The sequence below is a fragment of the Mixophyes fleayi genome, chromosome 2, assembly GCF_038048845.1.
Source record: "Mixophyes fleayi isolate aMixFle1 chromosome 2, aMixFle1.hap1, whole genome shotgun sequence".
Classification (NCBI taxonomy): domain Eukaryota; kingdom Metazoa; phylum Chordata; class Amphibia; order Anura; family Limnodynastidae; genus Mixophyes; species Mixophyes fleayi.
In genome coordinates, this window is record NC_134403.1 from 69,492,063 (window position 1) to 69,516,832 (window position 24,770).

A 24,770-nucleotide genomic window follows, 5' to 3' on the forward strand; every position below is an offset into this window, starting at 1 on the left:
TTTAAACATCGGGCACGTGTAAAATATATACTTGCATTTACCTGGCACTTGTTGTTACATAGAAGAACCCATTTACCGGACACACAACTCCTATACTTTTTTATTGTTGTTTGGCGTAATTAGCTTTTTTTCTGAAATGACTAACTCATACAACTGAGCAGTATATACTTATGGAAGTAATAACTACACAGCAGCCAGCACAATATCCAGGTGTGTGTTATATAAATAGATCAGTGTGTTTACTATACTTGCTGGTTACATAGAGGAGATTGTAAATTACAAATTGCTACTATTATCTGTTCATCATGATCCTTTCATCCCCTTGGCCATTGGCCAGCAGCTCGTCACGTGTGCCTCTGCCAGCAGCTCGGGTTTCAGCTGAGCAGTGCCGCCGTCTCGCTGCCCAGCTCCCGGGGTGATGTGTCCCAGATGCATGTGCGCATCATCACCAGAGCCAGGATGGTCAGACAGTAGCACCCCCCAAACCACACAGCAATGCTGAACTCCCCTCACCAGGATCTATGTGCTGTGGATCTGAGATCTGGATGGAGCATCAGTCAGCTGTCTGTCTCCCCTGTGTACTACAGAGGGTAGGAGCCATCAGCTGTGCTAGACACACACACACACAATTTGGAATTGGCTGGCACAGTGAACTTGTGATTGACCGGACAACCTCCACCACCACTCCAGGCACCCAGCACCCTGGGGGTGATGCCTCTCTAGCCTACTCCAAGAGTTTTGTCAAGTCCAGCACCCCGGGAGACCCCGGCCCGAGAGGGGGGGGGGGGGAAGGGGGGTGGTGTTCTTCCAGCTACCAGTACTTAACATGTGGGGTGCAGCACCCCAAGGATGATGATGATGTGTGAGTGTACTAGGACAGAACCAGCAGGAGGCTTCACTGTCTTCCAGTTATGAGCAAAGTCTGAGCAAATATTTCCACTGGATGAAAGTCCGGAAAAATCAAGCAAAATAAGGTACATAAAATAATGCAGCTTTGTAACTTATACTCATCACTGTAACTATCCTTTATGAGGAGAGTAAATTAGGAGGAATGCATACTGTGTATATTGCACGAGTGGGGGACTGTGTATATTGCACGGGTGGGGGACTGTGTATTTGCACGGGTGAGGGACTGTGTATATTGCACGAGTGGGGGACTGTGTATATTGCACGAGTGGGGGACTGTGTATATTGCACGAGTGGGGGACTGTGTATATTGCACGAGTGGGGGACTGTGTATATTGCACGGGTGGGGGACTGTGTATATTGCACGAGTGGGGGACTGTGTATATTGCACGGGAGGGGGACTGTGTATATTGCACGGGTGGGGGACTGTGCATATTGCACGGGTGGTGGATGATGCATTCCTGTATCATATAAATATCAGAAGTATCTATAAAGTGTGTCATGTACAATGTGCACTGGGTACAGCGTTGTTGCTTTATCAGATTATAGACGGGTTCCTCACTCTTGTTACAGATATGATTACATTGGGAATGGAAGAATTAGGTTAGAGTGATAAGGGCACTTCCTTCTCCCTTTATAGCAGTCATGATGATCAGCGCTGTGTCACATCTCTTTGTAGACAACTGCTTGGGATTGAAGTCTAGAAAGCATATGGAAGTGGTATTTAACTCCCTCCCTACTTGTCATATAATGTTTGAATGAGGGGCTGCGAGTTGGGAAAGTTTTGTTTGTGCGTCAGTAATCCCCTCAGCAGGGTGTATCCTGCTAATCCTGTGTAATGGTTTGTAAAGATGCTCTCTGTACAGGCTGGAGCTGTTAGCTAAACCAGGGGATTACAAGCTATCATTAGACCGGTTTCACATGCTAATGTTCCTCTATGGACACGGGGGCGCACAATAGATCGGGATCATGTCTCTCTGAGTATCCCTGTGATCATTTACCACTTCCCTTAATTGCTGCCGTGTAGCCGGAAGCTTCTGCTCAGCAGGAATCCCTCACTCACATTGTCATTTGTCACTCTTATTTATTTTATCTGTCGATTCCACCCATACTCTTCCAGTGACCTCATTTACATATCACTTCTCTATGGAAGCCATAGGCTATACAAACTGACAAGGCAAACTGAGCCTCTCCAGTTGCTGTGGAACTACAAGTCCAAGCATGCCCTGCCAGTTATATATAGGATGCACACAGTAGATGAAAGACTTGGGAAATATGTATCTTGCCATCTAGAAGTCCATGCATTCCCTGCCAGCGGCCAGAAAGGCATGATGGGAGTTGTAGTTCCACAAAACCTGGCAGATTTCCTATCTCTCTGCACTAGATAAAGGCGAACTAACATATTCAATGCAATATAATATATAGAGAGAGCATAGTGATGTATATTTGTGTATAGTACAACACCAGCCTTCTGTCTCCAGCAGTGCAACAACTAATCATAACAACACGGCAAACGTTACATATTCTACTCCAATATAGCATAATAAATAACTCACACAATGAATAATATATAAATAGATCCACATATCAGATAGCTTGTTCAGGGATTAGTTCTACTGTGTAAGTAAGGAGTGTTTGTGTGTGGAGGGGGCTGTGAGTGGTAAGGATTAACCCCCTGCCAGTCTGTAAGTGGTAAGAATTAATGATTTTGATAATTAGTTCTTCGGATTAGAAAGTGAATGTAGGGAAGATAAGAGAAATATTATTTATATCAATGGCTGCAGGCTGTATGTAATCAATAAAACATAATTACTTTATTCCACAAAGTGATTTACTATTATGTGTCAGCTGGTACATATTCTGTTTGTGATAATACTGTTACTGTACAAGTAATATATATGTGGACACTTTTTGTTATAGATGGGCTCTTCTAACCTATATAATGGACAATACATATCAATTCAGTTTTAATACCAATATTTTCATCTGTTCAGGTTACATCTGCTGTTTTTACTCTTCAATGGGTTATTTAAAGTAAACTAAAACAAGTACATGACACCAGAATCAGGAGTTTGTCAAGGCCCATAGTGGTAAATTAGAATATAATGTTGTACTAGTAAATCTGTGGCAGATAGAAATATACTTGCACAATGTTCGGTTTTACGTGTAATGCACTTTTTTTTTTATATTTCTGAGCCTGCTTTGTGCACTTCCAGATGGAAAAACTATTATACCCTAAAAACCTCAATTTGTGTCCAACTTAACATGACCCCTATGTAAGCATGTCCCTTAACACAAGTAGTTTACCCTATACATCCTGATCAAACTTGTAACAAAGTTGTGAGTCATTCTCCAGTAGCTTAATTACAAAGATATTTGTGGCCCTTTCCTTTGCAAACCAATTCATGAATCCTTTATTGTTACTTAAAAAAATAATTGTATAAATAGAATAGATGATGATGATTGTAAATTTAAGGAGGTCTTGAAGGTAAAACAGCCATTTAAACTGCACATTCTGTTCAATTATTTTTATTTTAACTTTTATTTCTTTAGAATTTGTTTTTTAAAAAGGTAAAAAATACAATATGGAGCTGCTCACATTTCCATATAATCCTTTCTGAACTAACTTTCACCGCAAGCTGGTGAACGCCCAGCACATTATAAAGCATTTAAAATTATTTCAGCCACCTCTAAGGGGATGATCATTACCAGTAAAGATTTCACCTACTACAGGCAGTCAGTCTACAGACCCACCACACAATGTGCTGCTAGCTGTGGTGATACTGGCTGCATGTTGTAGTGTAACTGAGCCCAAAGGGCAGGGTGATTCCTATTTTATCCTCATGTCTGCCATTGTTTCCACTGGTTGCAGTTAAACCAGTCGCACTGTAATACATAAAAACACAACTTTTATGGCTCATAATCTTAAAAAAATAAGCATTTCAGTCCAAGATTTAAATTTACTGCAGCAACAAAAACGGGGACAAACTATAGAGTTGTCTAAAGTTCTATAGTACAGTGCCTAGTGATACTGTTACATTATTATTAATTTATAAGCACTGGCATATTAGAGAGCTCTGTATAATGAGGGGATCATGATACAAACAATGTATGTACAATGAAATGAAACAGAAGTTAAAGGTGGCCCAACTGAGCTTACAGTCTAAGAAGTGTGGAGAACACTTAATACAAATCTTCAACCAGAATACATCCCATTTGGCTGATCCATAGAGTTTGCTGATTGTTTCATCATTATCATTATCATTTATTTATTTAGCGCCACTAATTCTGCAGCGCTGTACAGAGAACTCACATCAGTCCCTGCCTCATTGGAGCTTACAGTCTAAATTCCCTAACACACACAAACAAACACACAGACTAGAGTCAATTTGTTAGCAGCCAATTAACCTAGTAAACTAGTATGTTTTTGGAGTGCGGGAGGAAATCGGAGCACCCGGAGGAAACCCACAGGGGGTGCATGGGGAGCTGTCAGCTGCTCCCGGACAGTGTGACAGTCTGCAGAGCAAGCAGAGGAGTTATAAATCATAAGAAATTACAGCAAGTACAGTGGGCTGGGAGTGTTATAATGTGTCTGGGAGGGTGTCGTAATATGTCTTGGGGGTGTTATAATGTGTATGGGACGGTGTTGTAATTTGTCTGGTGGGATGGTTGCCACCCGGTGGCGTGATGTTTTTTGGGTTTAGCGCAGCGGTTCCCAAAGTGTGCGCCGCGGCTCCCAAGGGTGCCGCGGCGCTGCTACTGGGGTGCCGCTACCAGCCAGAGGAAAAAGAAAAAAAAAAGAAAAAACACTTACCAATCCGCGCGGCGTCGGGACCCAGCATCCTTCTATCTCCTGCAGCTGTCACTGATTGTCGGGCGCGCTGCAGGAGAGAGAAGGATGCTGGGTCCCGGCGCCGCGCGGATTGGTAAGTGTTTTTTCTTTTTTTTTTCTTTTTCCTCTGGCTGGCCGCGGCGGAGGGGGGGTCAGAGTGGCGCACAAGTGAGAGAGAAGCATAGAGAAAGGGGCAGAGAGTGAGTGGCAGAGTGAGAGAGAGTGGCAGGGGCAAAGTGAGAGGGGGGGCAGAGTGAGAAGGGGGCAGCGGGGACAGGGTGAAAGGGCAGCGTGAGAGAGAGGGCAGCGTGAGAGAGGGTAGAGGGGCAGCGTGAGAGAGGGCAGAGTAAGAGGAGGCAGCGTGAGAGAGGTCAGAGGGGCAGCGTGAGATGAGGCAGCGTGAGAGAGGGCAGAGGGGCAGCATGAGAGGAGGCACCGTGAGAGAGGGCAGAGGGGCAGTGTAAGAGGAGGCAGCGTGAGAGAGGTCAGAGGGGCAGCATGAGATGAGGCAGCGTGAGAGAGGGCAGAGGGGCAGTGTGAGAGGAGGCAGTGTGAGAGAGGGCAGAGGGGCAGTGTGAGAGAGGGCAGAGGGGCAGTGTGAGAGGAGGCAGCATGAGAGAAGTCAGAGGGGCAGAGTGAGAGGAGGCAGCGTGAGAGAGGACAGAGTGGCAGCGTGAGAGGAGGCAGCGTGAGAGAGGGCAGGGTGAGAGGCAGAAGCGTGAGAGAGGGCAGAGCGGCAGCGTGAGAGAGGGCAGACGGGGCAGCGTGACAGGGAGCAGACGGGGCAGAGTGAGAGGAGGCAGCATGAGAGAGGGCAGAGGGGCAGAGTGAGAGAAGGAAGCGTGAGAGAGGGCAGAGGGGCAGAGTGAGAGGAGGCAGCGTGAGAGAGGGCAGAGGGGCAGCGTGAGAGAGGGCAAAGGGGCAGCATGAGAGGAGGCAGCGTGAGAGAGGGCAGAGGGGCAGTGTAAGAGGAGGCAGCATTAGAGAGGGCAGAGTGGCAGCATGAGAGAGGTCAGAGGGGCAGCATGAGATGAGGCAGCGTGAGAGAGGGCAGAGGGGCAGTGTGAGAGGAGGCAGCAGGAGAGAGGGCAGAGGGGCAGTGTGAGAGGAGGCAGCTTGAGAGAGGTCAGAGGGGCAGAGTGAGAGGATGCAGCGTGAGAGAGGACAGAGTGGCAGCGTGAGAGGAGGCAGCGTGAGAGAGGGCAGAGGGGCAGGGTGAGAGGCAGAAGCGTGAGAGGGCAGAGGGGCAGCGTGAGAGAGGGCAGACGGGGCAGAGTGAGAGGAGGCAGCATGAGAGAGGGCAGAGGGGCAGAGTGAGAGGAGGAAGCGTGAGAGAGGGCAGAGGGGCAGAGTGAGAGGAGGCAGCGTGAGAGAGGGTAGAGGGCCAGTGTGAGAGGAGGCAGTGTGAGAGAGAGCAGCGGGGCAGAGTGAGAGGAGGCAGCGTGAGAGAGGGCAGAGGGGCAGCATGAGAGAGGGCAGAGGGCAGCGCTGAGAGAGGGCAGGCGGGGCAGCGTGAGAGGGGGCAGAGTGTGTGGAGATGAAGGAGGTCACAGTGTGAGTTAGTTGTCAATTATTCTTTGACAGAAATATAATTGAAAAAAATATATAAAAATATTATTTTTTCCTTGGATCTATGCATATTATTTTTGCATACATCTAAATAAGTATTTCTGTCCTGACCTAAATACTTATTATGTTTTTTTGACCCAACTACTTCTAAAACAGGACTGCTCTGTAATTATTTTGGAGGGGTGCCTTGAAAAAATTATGGAGACTCTAAGGGTGCCGCGAACTGCAAAAGTTTGGGAAACACTGGTTTAGCGTGATGTTGCTGGGGTTTGGAATGATGTGACTGGGGGTGGCGTGATGTGTCTTAGGTTTAGCATGATGTTGCTGGGGTTTGACATGATGTGACTGGGGGGTAGCGTGATGTGTCTTGGGTTTAGCATGATGTTGCTGGGGTTTGACATGATGTGACTGGGGGGTGGCGTGATGTGTCTTGGGTTTAGCGTGATGTTGCTGGGGTTTGACATGATGTGACTGGGGGGTGGCGTGATGTGTCTTGGGTTTAGCGTGATGTTGCTGGGGTTTGACATGATGTGACTGGGGGTGACATGATGTGTCTTGGGTTTAGCATGATGTTGCTGGGGTTTGGAATGATGTGACTGGGGGTGGCGTGATGTGTCTTGGGTTTAGCGTGATGTTGCTGGGGTTTGGAATGATGTGACTGGGGAGTGGGGTGATGTGTCTTGGGTTTAGCGTGATGTTGCTGGAGTTTGACATGATGTGACTGGGGGGTAGCGTGATGTGTCTTGGGTTTAGCATGATGTTGCTGGGGTTTGACATGATGTGACTGGGGGGTGGCGTGATGAGTCTTGGGTTTAGCGTGATGTTGCTGGGGTTTGACATGATGTGACTGGGGGGTAGCGTGATGTGTCTTGGGTTTAGCGTGATGTTGCTGGGGTTTGACATGATGTGACTGGGGGGTGGCGTGATGTGTCTTGGGTTTAGCATGATGTTGCTGGGGTTTAACATGATGTGACTGGGGGGTAGCGTGATGAGTCTTGGGTTTAGCATGATGTTGCTGGGGTTTGACATGATGTGACTGGGGGGTAGCGTGATGTGTCTTGGGTTTAGCATGATGTTGCTGGGGTTTGACATGATGTGACTGGGGGGTAGCGTGATGTGTCTTGGGTTTAGCATGATGTTGCTGGGGTTTGACATGATGTGACTGGGGGGTAGCGTGATGAGTCTTGGGTTTAGCATGATGTTGCTGGGGTTTGACATGATGTGACTGGGGGGTAGCGTGATGTGTCTTGGGTTTAGCATGATGTTGCTGGGGTATGACATGATGTGACTGGGGGGTAGCGTGATGTGTCTTGGGTTTAGCATGATGTTGCTGGAGTTTGACATGATGTGACTGGGGAGTGGGGTGATGTGTCTTGGGTTTAGCGTGATGTTGCTGGGGTTTGACATGATGTGACTGGGGGGTAGCGTGATGTGTCTTGGGTTTAGCGTGATGTTGCTGGGGTTTGACATGATGTGACTGGGGGGTGGCGTGATGTGTCTTGGGTTTAGCATGATGTTGCTGGGGTTTAACATGATGTGACTGGGGGGTAGCGTGATGTGTCTTGGGTTTAGCATGATGTTGCTGGGGTTTGACATGATGTGACTGGGGGTAGCGTGATGTGTCTTGGGTTTAGCATGATGTTGCTGGGGTTTGACATGATGTGACTGGGGGGTGGCGTGATGTGTCTTGGGTTTAGCGTGATGTTGCTGGGGTTTGACATGATGTGAATGGGGGGTGGCGTGATGTGTCTTGGGTTTAGCGTGATGTTGCTGGGGTTTGACATGATGTGACTGGGGGGTAGCGTGATGTGTCTTGGGTTTAGCGTGATGTTGCTGGGGTTTGACATGATGTGACTGGGGGGTGGCGTGATGTGTCTTGGGTTTAGCGTGATGTTGCTGGGGTTTGACATGATGTGACTGGGGGGTGACGTGATGTGTCTTGGGTTTAGCATGATGTTGCTGGGGTTTGACATGATGTGACTGGGGGGTGGCGTGATGTGTCTTGGGTTTAGCATGATGTTGCTGGGGTTTGACATGATGTGACTGGGGGGTGACGTGATGTTGCTGGGGTTTGGAATGATATGACTGGGGGGTAGCGTGATGTGTCTTGGGTTTAGCGTGATGTTGCTGCGGTTTGACATGATGTGACTGGGGGGTAGCGTGATGTGTCTTGGGTTTAGCGTGATGTTGCTGGGGTTTGGAATGATATGACTGGGGGGTAGCGTGATGTGTCTTGGGTTTAGCATGATGTTGCTGGGGTTTGACATGATGTGACTGGGGGTTGGCGTGATGTGTCTTGGGTTTAGCGTGATGTTGCTGAGGTATGACATGATGTGACTGGGGGTGGCGTGATGTGTCTTGGGTTTAGCGTGATGTTGCTGGGGTTTGACATGATGTGACTGGGGGGTAGCGTGATGTGTCTTGGGTTTAGCGTGCTGTTGCTGAGGTTTGATATGATGTGACTGGGGGGTGGCGTAATGTGTCTTGGGTTTAGCGTGATGTTGCTGGGGTTTGACATGATGTGACTGGGGGGTAGCGTGATGTGTCTTGGGTTTAGCGTGATGTTGCTGGGGTTTGACATGATGTGACTGGGGGGGTGACATGATGTCGCTGGGGAGGGCGTGATAAATGTAATGTTCTATTATAATATATGTATTACCTACTTCATGAAAAAAATTAAGAGGCGCCCAAAAACCCTTAGACATATAAATTCAATAATGATTTATACATTTTAACTATTTTTTTGTGTATTTGAGAGACATATTGTTACTTTATTTATAAATTAGTTTGGAGATAAGCTATTTTGGAGGGGGAGGGGGGGTTGTAACAGGAGAGGTATAAACTGAAACGTATTTATTTATTGGAGAATAGTTCTCCATAGTAAAAAGACAACATAAAACAAAAATGTAGTGAGGTTTTAATCTTGAAGACAATGAGTCATCCATGGGCGGGGGAGACAAGGATGGCAACAAGCGCAGGCATTAGAGCCTCCAACACTTTCACATCTTCACCCTCAGTAGCTCCTTCATGCCTCCATGCTGCTGTACAGTTCTTGTGAGCCACCAGTTGGACAATGCTCTTCTATATAATACAGGAGGTGTATTATTGTGTAATTATGATGACATAACTGTCACATTTTTACTGATTACATCACTAATGTACAAAAAACCAATCTGATTTATAATAGAATATGATATATAGCCGTACACTTCTGAGAAACCTGTTAATAATTAAGATGGACGATATTTTCTTATTCATTATCTTGAACATAATAAAATAATTGACACTGGTAAAAAATGTCTCTTATGTTATAATTATTGTTATGTTGAAGTGTCTTCTACAATTACAGTTTTGTCTGGATGGTAATATTGTGGTGTGTAAAACTACGTTTAGACTTTTTAATAACAAATTATCTTTCAGAGCTTCAGAGACAAACGATAATTTCCATATTCAATTAGAGGTGCACAGCCTCAGTGAGAATAAATTCTCTTTTAGAACTGATTAAATCATTCTGAGATATCTAAACCACACAAGTAGGTTTTACTACTGGTGTTGGGCCATTCTGTTAATACATAAAATAGTCTTGCATAAGCCATATACAAAATAAAGAAAAATATGAAAAATACACACGAGACAATACAATGAATAATGACTTAATTTTGAAAAAAAACATTATTATTGTCTTACTGACCACTATGGTGATGTTTTATTGGGTCTGTCAGTGTGTGTGTGTGTGTGTGTGTGTGTGTGTGTGTGTGTGTGTGTGTCTTAGGGAATTTAGTCTGTAATCCCCAATGGGGCAGGGACTGATGTGTGTGAGTTCTCTGTACAGTGCTGCGGAATTAGTGGCGCTATATAAATAAATGGTGATGATGATGATTGAAGACTGGATGATAATTATTATGGCTGCTCACACTCCTTGTAAAGTGTTCCCATCCTCTGCACTCAGTGAGGGCAGCCAATTCATATGAACTGGGCCAATATTTCATAGTATTCATTTGCTAGGGACTATTGGCATCCCTGAAGAATGAGACCTATATCCCCCATGTCTAGTTCTAGTGAATTGACAGGCTGTATTCTTATATTAGTTCAGTCCATAAAAAGGCTGCCTGTACTGGGTGTAGGCATACTTAACCGACTTTTTACTGGAGGGGAGGTGAAGTGTGAGGATACAGAGGGGGGTGCGGAGAATAGCTTTATTTTGGCCCCACTCTTACAAAGCAATGGTGCAAAAGCTTTGATTTGCCTGGGAACAGAGCCAAAGAGATGCTATTTGCTGCAAAACGCACCATGAAGGCTCCCATCCAGCCCACTTCACTAGGAGGTGGGCAGATGCGGGAGAATGGGCTGCTCTTCCGAGAATCCAGGAGACCTACCAGGAATTCGGGAGTCTCCTGAGTATTCCAGGAAAGTGGGCAGGTATGGGTGTAGGTGATTGGTACACACACTAGCTACACTTTACACAGAACACCAGTTGATTAGCTTCATTCCCCCATTTAAGATTATTTTACTGATGAAATTAAAAAAACGTTTAACATAAGCGCTGTACAGGAAAAGAGACACCTCTCAGCCTTTGCCACTCTTAGGCACCTGCATACTGGATCTATTGCTAAATCCACATCTGCCTTATAAGTAGAGATATCTAATATATTATTCCATAAGAATATATATGATTGAATCACTGTAAGATATATAATACATACAAAATATATTGCATTTGAAGTAGGGTGGTATATAACACATACTTCCCAACTGCACCGATTTCAGCAGGACATCCCGATTTGCAGCCCAGAAATGGGTGGCGGGGCTTATCATTGACATGGGTGGTTTTTAAACTAATATGTCCATTTGTGGGTGGAGTTTGGGTTGCTCAGGGGCAAGGCTTATTTTGCCCCACTTTCAGGATTCTACATGTTGGGATGTATGATAATGATATGTCATATGAACATTTCTCTCCACTGCTCAGTCTAACTCACCTCTTGGTGATAAATTGTCACAATCAAATGTGTCTCCAAAGCAGAAGCCACAGTGGCTGAGCTATTTACATAAGCCTTTTCAAAGTCACTCAGATCCTTACGCTTGCCCATTATTCCTGCTTCCAACACATCAATCACAAGAACTGACTGCTCACCTGCTTCCCAATATACCTCAGGGCTTGAGCAGTGCCATTGTTACAAGATAATCAATGATATTCACTTATATATATACTGGCCTACAGGGGAGGCAAATTTTAGCCCGGGGGGGGGGCGAGACTCGGCTCGGGAAAAAATCCAGGTAGCCCAGTGACTCAGTCCAAGGTAGCCCACTATGGGAACGGCCCAGGGGGCAGATGACCCCCTGTCCAGCCTGCCCCTGCTTGCCTACTTTTCCGTAATTTCCTGGAGGCTCCCGAATTTCGGGGAGTCCGGGAGGACTCCCGGAAGAGTAGGCAACCTTTCAGACGTGATGGAGGCGGGGCTTATTGGCACAAATTTGCATCATCAACCCCGCCCCTTGCTATAAAATGCCCTATATTATATATATATATATATATATATATATATATATATATATATATATATATACACACACATATATATATATATATATATATATATATATATATATATATATATATATATATATATATATGTTACATATTACAGCAATTCAATAAAAATGTTCCCACCCCACTAATACCATCACTTTGACTGTGCAGAGTCACATTGCTGTACAAGTCCTCCACTACTTGGCACTTACAGAGGCTTTATAAAATTCAAAGCCACGAGCCACAATTGCATCATACACCTCTTGATCCTAAAGGATTTATTCTGCTACCTCCCCACAAATAATTCTGCTAGGAAAATATTTCCCTATTTATATGTCCCAGTAGACCGGTTTGTGTATGAAAATTCAGCCTGCAATTATTTTTATCTATAGGTTGCTTAATTTGAGGATGGTGTTAAATAACACATTCTAGGACCCTGCTGTGTGCTATGAAAACATTGCTGTTATAAACAGGGCTTCTTACACTTTTCAGTAGGTAGTAAATCAGATTTTTTTCATCAGACTCTTAGTTAAAAAATCACAGTTGTTTTATTAGATTAACACCTCTACTGTCAGAGGCACTAGTACGTGTTATGGTGTGCATCATATAGGTATACCGGTTTGTAAGTGCCAGAGTAATGGGGAGTGACTAGTGATTACATATATTTTATATAAAAACTAAGTCAGACTATAAAAGTTACCCCTTACTTCCTTATAAACACTGGCTGCTGTAAACCAGCTATGGAACCTCCAGTATTCCTATTAACACACCTATTCTTCACGTGGGTGTAATCTAATTTCTGTGATTAGAAGCCGTCAAGGTTAAACATTTCAGTGGTAAGCACTCTTGCAGGTTAAGTACAGTTAGTACTCAGAGTAGGGGTAGCACCAACTCTGTGAATCCCCTGATTTGAGTACAAATATGTCCTGCAAAAGGGTAACATTTACAAAGATATAAGCAGAATTCTTCACCAACAACAGATATCATGTTAGGAGTCTTCTCATTCAACCTTTTGATACAATAATTAACCGACACTACATATATTTATTGCCAATGACCTATTTTTCGTAGTTTCACTTACACAGAAACAGATAGCTTGCTTTTTCTTGTTAAGAAGAGAACTCTGTTTTCAAAATGATTGAGAACACAATATAGGTATAGGTTTTTATGCCAATTGTAGGGGCCAATTCAGGGTCTCATGTTGAGTTGAACACAAATTGCGTTTGTGGCGTATAATGCGCTTTTTTACTTCTGCGCAATCGGACAAAGCGCTGATTCCGAAATTAGTGGTTTCTGCACATGATCAGATGTATAAAAGAGTATTATACGGCACAAACGCAAATTTGTGGTCGACTCAACATGAGCCCCTCAATTAGAAGAGAGGTTCAATAGTACCCTGGCTGCTATGTTATTGCGTTTATTTGTAGGTAATGATCTTCGATTATTTTGAGGTGTAAGCAGAAGTGAGTGAGGTGAGTGAACTTACTCCTTTTTTTGCCTTGCTCTCCTCCATGAATCAGGCCCACTATGTCGTTTGGCTGATTTTTGATTTGTAGGAACTGTTGCCCCAAACACAAAGGGGTAAATTGAACAAACACAGTTATTTAGAGAGTGGGCTATAAATAATCAGATGCGACAATGTCCTTTTTGATTCTCCCTTGATCAGGCGAGCCGACTCACGAAAGCGTGCAGCGAGGGCAACTAGCCCGACAACGTGGCAGCTGATTATTACTCATCTACGTCACCTATAATTTTTGGAATAATTTGCAGCAACAAGGGATTGATTAAAATAACCTTACGCCACAAAGGGACTCTTAATATTAAATAAGCCCAAAAGCACACTGAGTAAAAAGCGGTTTGTATCTGTCTTCACAAGTCTACATTATACAATACATTATAAGAAACTGTGTAACAAAACAACCAACCTTCAACTAAATACATGTCCCAGTATGTTGAGTGCCTGAACCAGCAGTGGCCAAAAGGCAGCGCAGACCACCTGCGGCCCACATCAGCTTCACCTGCGGCCCAAATCCAGCTGCTCCTGATCTGCCTTATTCTCTGCTTTGTTATAATAATGAGACTGAATGGGAGCAGCTGGCTTCTGTGTCACATGACCTCCTCTGCTCTCTGCAGGCAGGTCATGCAACACAACCAATCAGAGGAGGAGGAAGAGTTAGTGCATTCTGCACCATGTGCTTTCTCTCCTTCCTCTGCGGGCTCTGGCTGTGGGACAGGTGTGGGTGCAGTGTGGGATGGTGTGAGTGGCATGTGTGGCTTGTGAGGGGCATGCGGGGAGGTCTGAGTGGCAAGTGAGGGGCATGTGGGGGTGTTTCAGAATACATGTGGGATCTGAGGACATGTCAGGACATTTTTGGGGGCATGTGGTGGAATTTTGAAACAAGTTGCATGTGGGTGCATTTTGGGATGAGTGATGTGGGGGGTGCTGAAGTTGTTTTGGGGCTGTCATTTTTGTTGAAATTGAGGGTAATATGCAACCCTTTTGGGAGTTCAAGAGCCCCACATTTGGCCTTTGAAGTATATTGGGTTGCCTGAACAATATTGAGTTCATGAAAGAAAAAAAATCTGTTTTGTGTATTACTTCCTGATGAAGGAGATTCAAGTTTTTGCATAATGTTTGGCAAAATCTATTTTCATTTCATTATTTAGTATCTGCTACAAAACAATATATGTAGAATACAATACATTTTTCTGTTTAGCTACACTACTTGTCACTGAAGTAGCTGCAGTTCAAACACATTTAGGATACTTCTCTTTTCACGTTTAAAGTGCACTGTGCAAATGCTGAAAATTAACATGCGTAAAACAGATACTGTATGATATTAATGATTTAATCTTTCGAGTGGTTTGCAAAATGCTGACTCACAATGAGCGTTTTAAGGGCTTATTATAACCTGCGAGCTGTAAATGCACTGTGATAAAACGCAATAAAATTTAAGCATGGCCACTTGAGAAGCTGGAAAACACCAGTGTGACACCTCCCTTAAATTTGTTAAATACAATTATTACTTAGTACTGTAAACAGAGGGCCTGATTCTTCAAGGAGCACAAAATGAATGCAATTTGCGTTTTTACAATTGGATGGAAATTGCATGCACGTCTGCTCATATTCAAGCAATCGGATCTAAAGAAATGTTTTCATTTGAATACGGGTATAAGTACTCTCTGGCTATGTATTACTTGCCGTATGCAGACAGACAGACAGAGCACAGTGCAGGATACGCAGATTCATTTGTGAAATATAAGGTCTCATCAGAATGCATAGAAAACATTTTTTAATACATTAACATCTCTTACTACAATAATCATTAATAAAAATACATTTTAAAAAATATGAAATACTTATATCAGGTTATTATTAATGCCTACTATAAATAAAATGCATTTTTGCAGCTGCTCCAAATTGCAAACACATGTCCTGGAATGCATATGCGTTCGTCAACACTAGCAATCAGCACTTACACCTGCCCTGTAGCTGGTGAAAGTGATACGTCTAAAAATCACGCACCTGAGAGATGCCGAGAGCTTGAACTGGACAAACGTGCGTTTTCTGAACTGTGGCATGCCCTTACTGTACATGGTCTGCAATGCATGCATGCACCCCTTCCCTTCCCCATCCCACCCTTCAAATTTACGTTTGAACTTCAATTGGATGCACTTGCGATCACTGGCGTAAAGTCAATTTCTGAGCATGCGCAGAGCTATTTCACACAAAATACTGCACACAACGGGACTTATGTCCGAAGAGGAATCAGGCCCAGAATGTTCTGACATTGTTTCACTACTCAAACTACTTTACAATCTAGTTTCAGATCTCTGAGACATAACAACTCCTCCAAATTCACAACCACTTGTCCAAGGTCCCATTTGACAGTAAAATTCAAAGTCTAGTCTGCAGAAAGTCTTTCAATGTCAGTGTCATGTAGCCAATGTCCTGTGTACTACACCTCTTTAATTGAATAAAGGTAAAATTTGCATTCTGCATTCTGTAGAAAGATTTCTAATATTGTAATATAAGCATATAATGCACATGTGATGCTAATGTATCTATAAACTCCACAAAATGAAATATGTATAATGTGTGTTCTGATGTCATCACTTCAGTCTTTATTAAGAAAACGTGTGTATTATAGGGAACTGTAAGTTACTATAGATAGTAGAAGTCACATTGGATTTACATGCACTCTATAAAAGCCCTCGGCCTTTAGAACGCCTCTGTAAACTCTAAAATCTTTATAATGTACAGCAGAGGTTATATATAGTATTGTATACTTGTGTGACTGAGATAGTATTTTTCTTCTTTTGGAACAATGAAATCAATGTGCTGTAGGTTTGTAAGTCAATTTAGCACCCCTGCTAGAACTAATTGTACGAGCAGGCAGCTCACTGAGCTGTAGAAGCAGTTCCATACACTCATTATCTGATCAGATCCCGTCATGTGACGGTAGATTTACTGCCGCACCAGAGTGAAGCCCGGGTCAAGATCTGGCTCCAGAACCTGCAGGATAAAGCACAAGTGGTAGTATTGTCACATGCAGAGGACTCCTCAAATCTCATACCCCCCCCCCCCCCAACCTCCTCTCCTGGGGAGAACCGGTGATGTAATCCTCTCCAATTTCTGTGAGCTTTAATATAACAGCTTGAACTCTAGATTATCTGTGATACTGGTAGGTGTCACTGTAAACCACAATGTCACCATGCTGCGTTACATATAATTTATGATGCCATAGTGATGTGTTTCTGCTTAGTGTTCTGAGCAGAAGGGACCCATTACCAGCAGTAAGAAATCCAAATGGCTTTAAACCAAAGACAGAGCAGTTATCAAGCTGTGATACTGTAACTATTACCATGAGCTGATCATGTATTACATTTGTACAGGCACATGATGCACTTCACAATCTTCCCTTTAACTGTCATGCCGCAAATCAGCTGTGCTAGAATATGCATGTATAATTAAGTGTATAAAGGAATACTTTATCACATTAATTAGGCAACTAACCCACCTATTTCAGGGATAATTTAGGTGTTAAACCAAAGATAAATCTACAGGAGTATATTGTTAGTGCGTAGAATACACCTAATTAGATTAAAATAAAGAACGTTTCATTGATATGTTTAAAAGATTAACAAAAAGGCCTTACACACGATGGCTATACCTTTAGGGGAATGAGCTTAGAAATGATGTAAATCTGTTAAACCATAACCTACAAAGTTATAGCACCTGCACATGGAAAACAATTGTACTTATATATAAGGTCTGTGGGCCTGATGTAGAGTTGGATGAAACTTACACTTACAGCGCAAGTGTAAATTGTAGCCCGTAATTTACATAGGATTTCATATCTAAAGATACGTATAATCATCATCATCACCATTTAGTTATATAGCGCCACTGATTCTGCAGCGCTGTACAGAGAACTCACATCAGTCCCTGCCCCATTGGAGCTTACAGTCTAAATTCCCTAACACTGAGAGAGAGAGAGAGACTAGGGTCAATTTTGATAGCAGCTAATTAACCTACTAGTTTGTTTTTGGAGTGTGGGAGGAAACCGGAGCACCCGGAGGAAACCCATGCAAACATGGGGAGAGCATACAAACTTCGCACAGATAAGGCCATGGTCGGGAATTAAACTCATGACCCCTGTGCTGTGAGGCAGAAGTGCTAACCACTAGGCCACCGTGCTGCCCTACGTATGACTCAGAATATTCTGTAACATGCTTACTCTTGGTAAAGACACACCTTTTTCTGCCTTACAGGCTGGTGCGCATGATACATTTATAGGTCGCAGATAAATCAATTAAATGTTTAATAAAAAGGTGTCCCAGACCACCATCCAACCCTAGTGCTGCCAGCCTAGGCGATGCTAGGAAAATTAGGGGAACAAAAATCATGCCCCCCCCCCCCCCCCCCGAATTTACTATTACCAGCACTAGGCTTTGCCAGTCAGGGCCGGTGGCACTATAGCAGGGAAACCACAGTGTGGGGTCCCCCTGACATAATGCCAAACCAGCCCTAGACCGGTCAGCACAAGGCTGGATCCCCTAGGAATACATCCCATGCAGTAGCCAAAAGCGCCTTTTGCGTCCGACTGTACCAGAAGCCCTGTGTGCTCAGTGCACACCTAACACAACAACCGCGATTCTGTGCACAGCACACAGTACATATCATGTTGCTTTTGTTGATTTTACTATGTGCACACTGCCTATTTTCTCCAGTCTCTCTTTTGTTTTTTTTATTTTTGTACTTGCATATTAGCAAGAATACTGTCTTCCATTGGAAAGTAATTGTAAAGAAATATTTTAGTGTTTATGAACATTATGGACACTTTTATGTTTTTTTTTTATAGTACTGGTACAAAAAAAAATGAAACACAATCTACCAAGCATGGCATACCAGAAAAACACACATGTAATTTATATGTATTCTGTTTTTACGTGTCTTTAGCAGGGTAGATTGCCATTCCAGATGCCTCCTAATCACCTGAAGAATATACCAGTGTGAACTTAGCTTTACACTTGTGCAATTAGTCTGCTTGGAAATGACTAATGAAACATATTAATCTTGTCATTTTGCCCTTTTTATTCTCTTGCAGCTGAGAACTTCAGATAACCAGAGTTTTATGTGCCCAGCAATCATAAGCAGGACGTTCAGGTAATGAGTGTGGGATCTGTCTTCATGTTATTCCCTTGAACTGTGAACACTCTGTCAGGTTGCAGCTATGATGCTGGTGAGAGAGTGGTACTGTCAGAATGTTACTGTACCCTTAGCCTCTGTTACACACCAGCAGGCAGCCTTCTCTTCTAGCACATGGCTTCAATGCTCCGCTCCTCCACTCGCTGGCGGATTTGATGATGCCATCATTCAGAAAGAGCAATGATGGGACGGCTCGCAATCAATGCTAGAACAGTCCACGATCAATGGGATTATCAAATGAGAGACATTGCTTACAAGTTTTGCAGGAGAGAGCAGCTCGTTATTCTGATGTGTCCGTGCACTACATAAGAAAAGCTATTACAAAATAAACAACAGGCACTTGGTTAATAATATCTAGCAAGATACCAGCTGCAGCATACCAAGGACTACCCATCTGTTGCTTAAAATCTTCAGCATTATGGATAGCAAATATTTCACCATTGTAACTATCATTTGCCTAAATCTGTAAACAGAATCTATTTGATGGCATTAATAGTGAATTTTTGATATTCAGACAGCGTTATTGGGTGTGAAGCCCCGTTGTAGACAGTAACTATTCTTGAAACTTTCTTTTGCTTATTGCTAGGGATGTAATGAATCTAGAATTTGGCCACCGTCGGGCATTTCCTGAAGCTCGCCAAAGGACATGTCACTTCCCAATCTGGACACAGACACAAATGACCAAACTGGATGAGACCATCCGGTGGAATAATTATGGGAACTGCCTTTAGGTTTTTGTAAACACATCAAATAGCAGCTGTTACCATTGGTTAATTAAAAATACACACATTAAGAAAACACAGGTAAAGTAATGCCTCTATGTGTGAGACAGCCTAATAGGGCATTATATCACTGCAGTGTAATTAGAAAACAATGTTCCTATGTTTGAGAGAGTCTTAATTCAGAGGCCCATGGTTGCTAATGGCAACCAAGCTTCCTGCCACTGTCCATAGCCGTACATCTCTGGGTGTCAGTGTTCTATCAACGTGACAGACACCACTCATATTAATAAATGTAATTAGCTTTTTATATTAGAATCCCCTTAATAGAATTGTTTGATGTGTGCTATCTCTGTGTACACTGCATTGTAACCCTCACAAACAGCTGGAGATTTATGTATACATATAGCCGACCTTGTATACTGCTGTTCCCTCCTAATATTTATCCAGCTGGAACACCTGGATTAATAGGATTGGACGGAATAGGATTCTACAACTGTTTTAGGCCATTTGACACCCAAAAAGCAGCTGTGGGAGGGGATTGTGACTGATAAAATGTCATCACATTTTGTATAAGTTTTCTATTGTACGATTGTAGCCTCCTGTATACATAGCGCTGGTGGACGGTCTGCACCCTGTATACATAGCACTGGTGGACGGTCTGCCTTGTGTTTATATCTAATATTATACTTTACTGTGAAACATGAAACTACCTCTGTTTGCTTTGACTATAAAATGTTAATGACAGGTCTATTAAAAAGACAGATAGCCGAATACAATGAAACTGCAGTCATATGATATGTATGTGTCTAACTGTTTAATAAACAGAAAGGTTGGGAAACTCTTGAATATGTGAAATTGTGCAAATTTGTTCAATTGTCTGCATAAAAGGAACTATTGTATAAGTTGTTATAGGCAGTGCCCTGTGGGGTGTACTAAGAACTAAAGTTACTCTAGTGCTTGAATTAGACCATTGGTTCATACTTGCCAACTTTTCAGGGCGGGTGTGGGAGGGGCTTGGTGTCATTTGGCCCTGTGGGGGGTAGGCCAAAATGACATGATTCCCCTAGGACTGCGTCATGGAGACCTACTTGGAATTCGTGAGTCTCCCGGACATTACGGGAGATTGGACAAGTAATTATCAGTTTAGTTTAACACTGTTAGACAAAAACTGACATTAACTATCAGTTATATTACAATTGTTGAAACAATGTTATTTTACATGGTTTCTAATTTCAATATTTGTTAGTATACAAAGAAGGAGTTTGGTTCATTAAAATACTATAAGCATCTAGTGCAGGCCTGGCCAACCTGTGGCTCTCTAGGTTTTGTGACACTACAAGTCCCAGCATGATTTGCCAGTAGACAGCCGATATCTGTCAAGGTATACTGGGAATTGTAATTTTACAACACCTGGATAGTCACAGGTTGGCCAGGCCTGATCCAGTGGATGCCATGAAGTCCGCTCACAAGTCACATGTTATACCCAATATGGTTAATATCAGCATATGTGTCACTTCTGTAAAGCTATATATATAAGCTACATAAAGGTGACATACATAAAGATTTGCTATGTTGTCTGTTCTCTCAGTGAAAAAAATCTGCATTTCACCCATGGATCCACAACCCATCACTTACCTGTCTCAAAGAACAATAGATATTTATGTGACGGTCTAATCATATGATGGCAGTGGAACAGGTAAGATTTGGAGAGTATATTATTATTACTTATATCTTTTATTCATCAAGCACCAACATATTATGCAGAGCTTTACAATGACATGAAACAGAAGATAAGTATGGACCTGCCCAATCTAAGAAAACAATTGTAGCTATTGGTGGGTATACAGGTTCATGGGTACAGGCACTATGCCACTGTGCCAGCTCCTGGCCCTGTGCAGGTGAACACCACTGGCACATCACCAGCCTCTGCCCCATGGAGCCGATGCATAAAGGGGCAAGAACTGATTGCATGGCACATAGAGTGATGATGCACCCCGCAATCGTCTAGTGGCCTTGCTTTGTCCTAGCACAGGCGAACCTGTCCCCCAAATTATACATTTGTTTTCCCAACATATCAAGTGTTATGGTCAAGTCTAGCAAACTAGTAACCTGCAGGATTATGGTCTCTCAAAGCTGGGACACACATTTCTCACCAAAAGATTGGCCATGCTGTGATAATTGGTCCAGTTCAATCTATAACACTGCTTCTCATAAGTTATACCATTCTTAGCATGAATGCGATATCAAGGCACTGACCTGACCTTTGTAGATATATTATTGTTATTTCGCATAAAAACATAATTAAAATATAAACTTGGAACTAAGGGATAGCCGAGATGTCTAAATCTGCAGTACTACATTTTATGATGATTGACTATGGTGCATGAATGTGCTGTGTAGGTGGTAAAATGCGTTAAAAAACCCACATGCCGGAAAGGCAAGAAATAATGATATGTTGTATAAATTGCCTTTATTAGGTATCATTTCAGCTGAAAAAAAACATTGGGAGGTTTTACTTTTCTAGCAATTTCACAAAACAAAAAAGCAGCTATAGGTAAACTATACACTTTTGTAAATGCACCCACTACATGGTAACTAGTTGTTCCCCAACCTCACAACCTGTACATTGGAATTCTCCAGGTTGGTTAGAATCTGTTTTCCAATCACCAAGTGACTTCATGTATGGACATGGTTTCTCAAACTCTGCCCATGTACCACAAGGATTTCCACAAACAGACTCAAGAGGTAATTTAGTTTGTTAATTATAACTCAAAACAACATTACATGTGTTTGTAACTAATAAAACATATACAAAACTACCCAAACTTGCCAACTTTGCGATCACCTGTCTGGGAGATCTCCAAAGAAACTGCATCCTGGGGGCATGGTCACGTAGATCGCATTATCCTGGCCATGCCCCCTGTCAAAGTATACCAATGATTTCAGCAGGGAGCGGAGCCAGGGTGCCGCAATTTGCCCCACCCCTACCCACTTCACCCAACTAAGAGGGCAGGAAGCGGGAGGTTGCGGGAAGAGAGCAGGAAGCGGGAGGGCAGGAAGCAGGAGACTTCCCAAAAAATTCAGGAGTTTCCCAGACATTCTGGGAGAGTAGGCAACTATGAACCCTACCCTAGCTCGAACCCCACAGTACAGTCATGACCAAAGGTTTTAATAATGGCACAAATATTATTTTTCACAAGGTCTGCTGTTTCAGTTTGTATGATGGCAATTTGCATATACTCCAGAATAACATGAAGAGGGATCAGGTTAATTGCAATTAATTTCAAAGTCCCTCTTGCTAGACAATGAACTTTATCCCAAAAACAAAATTTTCACTGCATTTCAGTCCTGCCACAAAAGGACCAGCTGACATCAGATCAGTGATTCTCTTGTAAACACAGGCGAGAGTGTTGACGAGGACAAGGCTGGAGATCACTCTGTCATACTGATTGAGTTAGAATAACAGACAGGAAGCTTTAAAAGGAGGGTGGTGCTTGAAATCATTGTTCTTACCTGTGTGAACCATGGTTATCTGCAAGAAAACACATGCAGTAAGATTTCACCCAAATCAACCATTTATCGGATCATCGAGGTATAAGTGATAACCAAGTGGCTCGGGGATCAAAACATTGGAATTTTTGGTTCATGGCCAGTAAATTCCCCAGACCATAATCCCATAGAGAACTTGTGATCAATCCTTAAAAGGCGGTTGGACAAACAAAAACCCACATATTCTAACAAACTCCAAGCATTGATTAAGCAAGAATGGGCGGCTATCAGTCAGTATGTGGCCCAGAAGTTGATTGACAGCATGTCAGGGCGAATTGCAGAGGTCTTCAAAAAAAAAAGAGTCAACACTGCAAATTTTGACTCTTTGCATAAACATAATGTGATTGTCAATAAAAGCGTTTGACACTTATGAATTGCTTGTAATTTTACTTCAGTATACCATAGCAACATCTGACAAAAAGGTCTAAAAACAATGAAGCAGCAAACTTTGTGAAAAACTTTGTGTGTCATTCTCAAAACTTTTGCCCATGATTGTACATGCAAAAGAAGTCACTTGGTATACAGTTACTCAGATTAAGAGTACTTTTATGAATATTAATGAACACTTGCCTTATTTCCTTATTATACTGGATTGGGAATATGTTAGCACTTTATAAAAAAAAAAGCAGTGATAGCAATGCGTTCTTAGATGCCTGATGAGGTAAACCATTACAGAAACATATTTCTATTATTTCTGCTTGATGCATTAGGAGAAAATAAGTCTGAACTGGTCACAAAACTTACACACATGATCTATCTAGATTTATTTGCTTGTTCTGTCAAATTTTTGGTCAATGTCTTTATATCTTGGTCAGTAGGATTGCCATCCACTACACAAGGAAGACCTAAAGCACAGCAGGCCTTACAACGACATACCTACCATCCTCTGCATACTGGGATATAAAGAGTAAACAATAAAATAAGAGAATTTTTTTTCCTATTTTAATCTTTTTTTTTTTGTTAAATTATTGTAAGGTTAGCATGACCTATTAGGTTATGCCGGTCAATCTGTGTACCACCTACTAGTAACATGAAGAAAGATGTGCTAAAAAATGTTCATGATATTCTATTAAAAACTATTTAAAAGTAAATGGATGGAATGTGTATGTAAATAGTGATAGAACTAACAGGACCCTGTGAAGTTGGAAGAGACCCGGCTATGAACTGCTATAACCAGTAAGCTTGAGAAAAGGGCCTTGTTTAGTAATATCTAGTCTTGTTATATTATTGTGTATGTTCCCAATTGTAAAGCATTATGGCATAAATAAAGAAATACTCATTTGGCCACCTACGTATGTGGCCACTGATCTTCTCACTCTGGCTGTTCGGCCGGAGCCATAGGATCGGCATCATTATCATCTATTTATATAGCGCCACTAATTCCTCAGCACTGTACAAAGCACTCACTTACATCAGTCCCTGCCCCATTGGGGCTTACAGTCTGAATTCCCTAATATACACACACAGACAGACTAGGGTCAATTTGATAGCAGACAATTAACCTACTAGTATGTTTTTGGAGTGTGGGAGAAAATCGGATCACCCGGAGGAAACGCACGCAAACACGGGGAGAACATACAAACTTCACACAGATAAGGCCATGGTTGGGAATTTAACTCATGACCCCAGTGCTGTGAGGCAGAAGTGCTAACCACTAAGCCACCGTGCTGCCCATGTGCTTGTCCATTTTTAGCGAAAACTATTTTCACCACTGGAATCATTACCAGAGTCATCTACAATACATAATACCCACACATCATATGTCAGTGATGACACCTGTAAACCTCCGAATTTTAGAGCTCTGTGAATCGGGATTAGTGCACTGTGTACCTGCCGCTCACTGTGCGCAGTTCATCGCTGCTTTGCTATATAATTAATGGTATTGGGGGAAACCTCCCAACTTCCTGACCTGGGGGGCAGAGCCCTCAAATCTGGACTCTATCACTTAAATTG

The 24,770-nt window shown here is 42.7% G+C and overlaps 1 long non-coding RNA gene across 1 annotated transcript; it reads left to right on the forward strand.

The window, feature by feature from the left end:
• The first annotated feature begins 372 nt into the window (after nt 1–372).
• On the forward strand, nt 373–20,114 carry LOC142140143 (uncharacterized). Its single transcript, XR_012688302.1, has 2 exons — nt 373–974; nt 18,446–20,114. It is a non-coding gene; the product is annotated as an uncharacterized LOC142140143 (long non-coding RNA).
• The last annotated feature ends 4,656 nt before the right edge of the window (nt 20,115–24,770 follow it).